The 6,000-nt window shown below is 40.6% G+C and overlaps 2 pseudogenes; one reads left to right on the top strand and one right to left on the bottom strand.

Annotated features, from left to right (window-relative positions):
• The first annotated feature begins 1,088 nt into the window (after positions 1-1,088).
• Positions 1,089-2,555, top strand: LOC110055300 (uncharacterized; annotated as a pseudogene).
• An 86-nt stretch (positions 2,556-2,641) lies between these two features.
• On the bottom strand, positions 2,642-4,792 carry LOC149115300 (uncharacterized; annotated as a pseudogene).
• Between the last annotated feature and the right edge of the window lie 1,208 nt (positions 4,793-6,000).

Genomic DNA, 6,000 nt, shown 5'->3' with positions numbered 1-6,000 from the left:
TATGTATTGGTTTTTCTAACTCACTTACAAAGGTAAGTCGAACTTTGAAAGTTTAATTTATCATAAACAAACAGTTGTGCGCCCGTGTGTTAGAGCACCAGAAAAGACGGCAAACACTTCTTAACTGAAACGGGAGAGGTTTTCCAGTGCCGTGGAATTAATCATGTTCTAGACACGCAAACTGACGATCAAATGACATGTAAAATGTAGGATGTAAAAAAAGTCAACCGTGCAACAAAAAAGAAAAACTAAGCAAAATACATCAAATTATAATAAATTTTCCTTATAACGCGCGCTCTGATTGGCTGAAACAGCGTGCTTGATCAGAGAAGAGATGCATGGGTTGATGAGCTGGCTTTCAAATTTTTGCTTCGGAATTTTAACAAATTTGACCCAAATTAAACATCCCCTGTGAGTCAGACAAACCCAATGGAGACGAGCTATTTATCTGAAGAAAATATGGCCGCGTGGAGACAGTTGTTAACAACAGTAGTGTTAAAACTGTACTAAAATAACAAGTTTTGCTGATCCCGACAAAACGCGTAGCGAAGTAAGCAAATTCTCAACCTAGCGAATGCTTCGATAAAAGACATTATAATTCGTTACGAAGGCAGAAATTTTAATTTCTGCATAAATACTTCATAACTTTAAAAACTTATGAAGTAAAACAACGACAGAAAGCACCAATTGAGCTGTCTCTGTTTATGACAAGAAGCTGTATTTTTGTAAAAATGTACAGACAAGTACACTTACATGCAGTGTAGTGACGCTCGTTTGCTTACTTACTCTCCGGTCATATCAGTGAAGTGGACCTCAACAATTTCGTATCAACGCTCACCCGACGAGCGATCAGTTGAAAGCTTAATCTGATATTCTCTCTTTTACTCGGGTTGGAACCAGTGGGGGCAGTCTAGTCTTTGCAACTTTCACGCTAGTTCGGACAATCTTGCTGCAAGCGGCTGCAAGCCGTTAATTGTAGCTGTAGCTCCTTCCCGAATACAACTCAGCATTTTGCGTTTTTACCCGCAAGCTTTGAGCTCCTTGTTTCGTAATTTCCATTGGAAAAGTGCATGTTTTCATGAACCACAATGCGGCCGGATTCCTCTGGACCAGAAACAGTGCTATCATCTGAATTACTACTGGGTATAACATCTATCTTAAGGACAGATCAGAAAGGCCTGGAGGCGGAGTGCTGAATGCTGTTAAACATGACATCCAGTCTAACCGCCGTTTTCACCTCGAAAGAGATCAAGTCGAATTAGTAGCTCTTGAACTGTTTAGAGATAGCTGTAATCCAGTTATCCTCTACACATTTTATCATCCAGATCCTGGTCCTGATGGCCTAAATCTTCTGAACCACTCTCTTCAACAAAATCCCGAAACGGCCTGTATGGTCTTAGTTGGAGATTTCAATCATCCATTAACCAAATGTTTGCTGGACGAGTCTACCTCAATTACCATAGGTGGACCAGTAGAAGAGGAAGCTTTCTCTGTCCTTATGGATGATAATTTTCTCCGTCAGTTTATCAAAGGTCCAACGCATATTGCCGAAAACAAACTTGATCTTCTTTTATGTAACTTCTCCGAAGTTATAGACCATGTTTCCACTACTACATGTGCTACCCCGCAAAATGATTTCCCATCTGATCATTATTTGGTGGACTTTTTTATTTGAATGAAATTCGAGCGATCAAAGCGTGAGCAACGTAAAACGTACGACTACAAAAGGGCAGATTTTGACGTTCTGCGGAGTCGACTATAGCTATTACCCCCTGATGTGTAACACTCCGTCTCCGACGATTTTGACATGTATTGGTCTCAGTGGAAAGATTTTTCCTAGCAACAGTTGCTGAATGTGTCCCAGTGAAGGGACACTTTCAATAAGCAATGGAATCAAGAAACCTGTCCGACATAAACATCGCGATTATCTCGTTAAAATTGAAGGCTATTTAAAGGAAACCCTAAAATATTTTGGAATTTTTTTTATTGCATCACAGAGGACACTACTAACAGACACAAGACAGACACTACTTACAATACCACTAACGATAAGTTACTTATACCACTTACTATACAATACTTCCTTAGAGTACAGTTATTACACTACTTTTGCAGTTTGTTTTTTTTTTTCTTTTTCTTTTTTCGATTACACACCTATGTACCTAGTGAATTACATTACAGAACGGGTTTCCACTTAGCCTCTAGCATCTTGCTATTATTGTACTTGGCAGCAATGTGACGTTCAGTTTCATATTTTCTTTTAACTAATTCCTGATAGGAAGAGAAAAAAGGACGACTATTATTCCTACGGCAGTTCTATAAATGTAGCTTACCTAAAACGATGAAGTAGTTAAACAGAGAACATTTAGTATCTGTGACACCAACTAAATAGTCTTTAACTCGATTCTCCTTTGTTCTTTGGCTATAGCAGTCTCTTATAGCGAACCAGTAAGATTCAAATTCTTCCCAAAATGCACGTGAGTAAACACAGTAAAAGAATAAATGATCAATTGTTTCCACACCAGTATTGCAAAACGTACAAAGAGGGGGGCAAGGGGGGGGTCTTGTCACGAAGTCACGATATTAAATTTTCGATTTCAAGAATCACGAAACAAAAAATTCCCTTTTCACGATTCTCGAACATGTGCACGAAACTGTAATCAAAATTTGTACAAAAAAGTGCATTCTTTAACTTTACCAATAATTTACAGCTGTTGGAAAGGTGATATTTGAAATCTTAATTTGTTGGTTTTACTTTAAGAGACATGTTAAGAGAAATATCAGACTTGGACAGCTCTTCCACTGCGAGTTGTTACGGCTCTTAAGAAGGTCAGAGTATCGCCGTTGTTGTCACTTTCCACGGCATCGTCAGGCCCACTGTATGTGTCATACTGCGCATCATCTTCTGCTACTTCGGGGGCTTCAGACACTTCAGGATGAGCGAAGGTGACTTCTTGCTCTTGTTCTTCTTGTTCGTCGACGATTGGTGGAAAAGCTTGCTGATACTGTGCAGGAGGTTCAAGGTGGATCTTGCCCTTTGGGTAAGCAGAATCTGCTGGACGATACATATTCAAAGGCAAAGTGCCAGCCTAGAACTTCGTTGTTTCTTGCCTCACAGTTCTCTGTCGAACGCATTTGCCATTCTGAACTGCCCATTCTCTCATGATCTGCTCTTGGGTAGAATTTAAGTGCCTCGTTTTGCCAAGATGCGAACGTTTGGAAATGTCTTTCAGTGGAATTGAACTGTCTGGAATTGGATAGTAGAATGTTGGGTGAGTAAATAATAGGCTGTCCAGCTTGTCATCCTTTTGATGCTTTCGTAAACAGTGTTTCCCAGATTGCGGGAGTAGTTAAGAGATGTGGGGCATTGATCCTTGAAATGACCAACAGCATGCAGATTTTCCACTTGGATTGTCAGACAAGCATGAAGATCAACGTGGATGCCTTTGTTGGTAGACTTCAATTTATCATCCAGCCGATTAAGTTGATTGTAGATAATTTGTACGGACTTAAGCGACAGGTTCGAGATAGGGACAGGGACAGGGCCGTTTGTGGCTTTCTGGGAGTCAATCGTCTGAGATCACGGACTTCTTGCAGAGCTTCAGCTATTGATAGGCGTGGAACTGTCTGATGTTTCAGATAAACTGAAAATGCGCGGAACAATTTGCCAAGGTTTTCAGATAGGTGACTGTACCGGTAATTGTAGTCAGAATTTTGAGGCATCCTGTCTGAGGGTCAGTGACAAGACATTGCAATTGTCAGTGCAAACTCCTATCGGCTGACCAAACGAAGAGTTTTCTGCTCTTCCCTCTGCGTTACCCTCTTGGCCGTTTCCAGCAATCACACTGGCATCCCGATGAAGATACTTGACCTGGAAAGCTCCCGCATCACAGAACAAGACATCGTCCTAATAACTTGCTACTCCTCTACATTAATCAGACCATAACACAGTGTCATTGTGTAAGATAAAAGAACTTTGTCTTGATGTGAGATCGATTGATAGAAGTTCACCTTGCTTCTCGGCTTCATTCTTGCCTTTGAATGACACAAACAGAGTTCCATTATTCACACACATGGATAGCACTTGGAGACATTCAGCTGGGTAAGAACACAACTCCTTTACTAGTCCATGCATTGCAACTCCATCAGACGTCTACTCAATTGTGTAAAAATGTCGCTCGGTGTCGCTGGCACTTACGATGATAGATTCTGTCATGCTACATATACTGGATGTGCACACATCTTGAGAAAGAAAGACTTTTTTGGTGTCGTGTTTTGCTTTTTGGTCTTCACTGGTACGCTTCTTAATGATATCTTTCATTCGGTCCCGTAACGGCTGCACCGTACCTTCTGTGGATACTTGCCACCCTTCTAGAACATTCTGAAGATGTTCTTTCTTTAGTTTGTCCACAGGAGGCGTTACATTGCCCGATATCAGATTGAAATGACATTGATACCCGTTGGCTCCGAAACGTACGCAATGCCTTTAAGGTACACAATGTTTCTCGCATCCCCAAGTTTCTTGATTATCTTTACCTCCGCCGGAGAATGGAGTCGCACTTGCAGAAGTCTTGTTGTCTTGTTCATAGGCTTGTAGTCCAACACTAGCAACTTCCCGTGGTCCCCCAAAGTCACCGCAATTGGATGTGGGTAGAGGCCACTTCTTTTCGTTTTGGTAACTTTGTATCTGTAACTTTGTGTCTGGTACAACTGGATGTGCCACACTACCAACTTTCTGCAACTGCTCTAGGACTTTACCTTTTATGCGATATAGGATACAGTCCACATCCATCAGGAAATCAACGGTTTACTTGAACCTGTCAACATGTTTCGTTTGTCGCTACTCTCAGTCGGCTTGACTCAAGCGTTAAATTCACTAAGGTCACGGAAAAAATCTGATCACAATGCGGTGAAATTCAGCTACGAACTCAACTTTAGAAATTCACGATTTATTTCTTATCTATTCACGATTCACAGCCAAGGACGTTTACATTTCACGCCTCACGGAATACACTTCAATCACGATTCACGAAACAGTTTTTTATCAAATCACGGTTCACAGAGCACAAAAGAAGAGTATCACGGCGTCACGAAATTACCCTTGCCCCACTCTGCAAAGATCGCTTTGTATTAAATCTATCTTAGCTAAGCGGGAATTTGTGAATAAATGTCATTCAGTATTTTAAACTGAAAGCACTACACATATGTTTCACAGATACAGGACCTTATTAACGAGAAGGCCTTTTTTGTTTCCACATCATCAATAGAAAGTTTAGATTTCAACTTTGTGAAGCCTCTGGACTCTGTCACCTTACAAGATATAAGCAGACCGTAGAAATCCCTAGAATTGCCAAGTGCTGGATCAAAGGATTTTAAATTGCAGTGATCTGACATGATCTTTATTAACTTCGTGGCTTCGAATTCTTAGATGACTTGGTACAGCGCGACGAACACCAGGCCAGGTCAGAAAGCTGGAATCTTTTAAACCATTATGTTTTGCAAGGTTAAAGGACTCTGTGTTACTCAAATCAAATTTTCAGTCGCTTAAAAGAACAATGCGCCATTATAATTATTGTAAAATATAGGTTTACCGTTTACTCTAATGTTATGATTGTTCCAGATGATTGTTTACAAGGTCGAGTTTAGAACAAAAATCCGACCACCAATGTAACATCTCCTTATAAAATATTGGGAAAATGTTATAGTCATCAATATTATAATCAAAATATTTTGGAACTACCACCGAGCTATCTTAGACCATCGTTCGGGCTCGAATACTGAAGCCTTTGACGAAAAGCGGCAAAAACTGCAGCCGAAAAAGCTGAGCTCTTCAACGCTTACTTTCTGCTCTGAGTTTACTTTATCCAAGCAGGACAAAGCGCGTAGTTTGCAATCCTATCCCATGATAATGAATATGGAAGTTTCCGAGATCATGCTATCCATCAACGAGGTGGGAGATTGCTTGTCCAATTTGGATCCGTCAAAAGCCACTTGCCCCGA

Source organism: Orbicella faveolata, unplaced genomic scaffold (assembly GCF_042242905.1).
Source record: "Orbicella faveolata isolate gen_17 unplaced genomic scaffold, um_ofav_v1 contig_13, whole genome shotgun sequence".
Taxonomy (NCBI): Eukaryota; Metazoa; Cnidaria; class Anthozoa; order Scleractinia; family Merulinidae; genus Orbicella; species Orbicella faveolata.
Note: the sequence above shows the minus strand (reverse complement) of the source record. Positions and strands in the feature narration are given on the sequence as shown.